The sequence below is a fragment of the Petromyzon marinus genome, chromosome 57, assembly GCF_048934315.1.
Source record: "Petromyzon marinus isolate PM22_M1 ecotype Great Lakes invasive population chromosome 57, UKy_Petmar_22M1.pri1.0, whole genome shotgun sequence".
Taxonomy (NCBI): Eukaryota; Metazoa; Chordata; class Hyperoartia; order Petromyzontiformes; family Petromyzontidae; genus Petromyzon; species Petromyzon marinus.
In genome coordinates this window covers 9,847,415-9,847,681 of record NC_133723.1, presented here as the reverse complement: position 1 = coordinate 9,847,681, position 267 = coordinate 9,847,415, and the positions used below count along the sequence as shown (strand labels likewise).

The 267-nt window shown below is 57.3% G+C and overlaps 1 protein-coding gene across 1 annotated transcript in view; it reads left to right on the top strand.

The window, feature by feature from the left end:
* LOC116955047 (uncharacterized) overlaps positions 1 to 267 on the top strand; it is an 8,948-nt gene continuing 8,681 nt past the window's right edge. The window contains exon 1 of the mRNA XM_076052764.1: positions 1 to 267. This exon is cut by the window's right edge and continues 406 nt beyond it. The gene's annotated coding sequence lies outside the window, so the exon portion shown is untranslated.

The following is a 267-nucleotide window of genomic DNA, read 5'->3' as shown; positions in this document are numbered from 1 at the left end:
TTCCTCACGAGGGGAAGGAGTTGAGCGCCAGGGTTGTGAGACTACTGGCGCCTCGCTCCACTCCAGAGTTCATCACCACCATCACCACTACCATCACCACCATCACCACCTCCACCATCACCACCTCCATCACCACCACCTCCACCACTACCATCACCACCACCATCACCACCTCCATCACCACCTCCATCACCACCACCACTACCACCACTACCTCCTCCACCACCATTACCATCATCACCACCACTACCACCACCATCACCACCT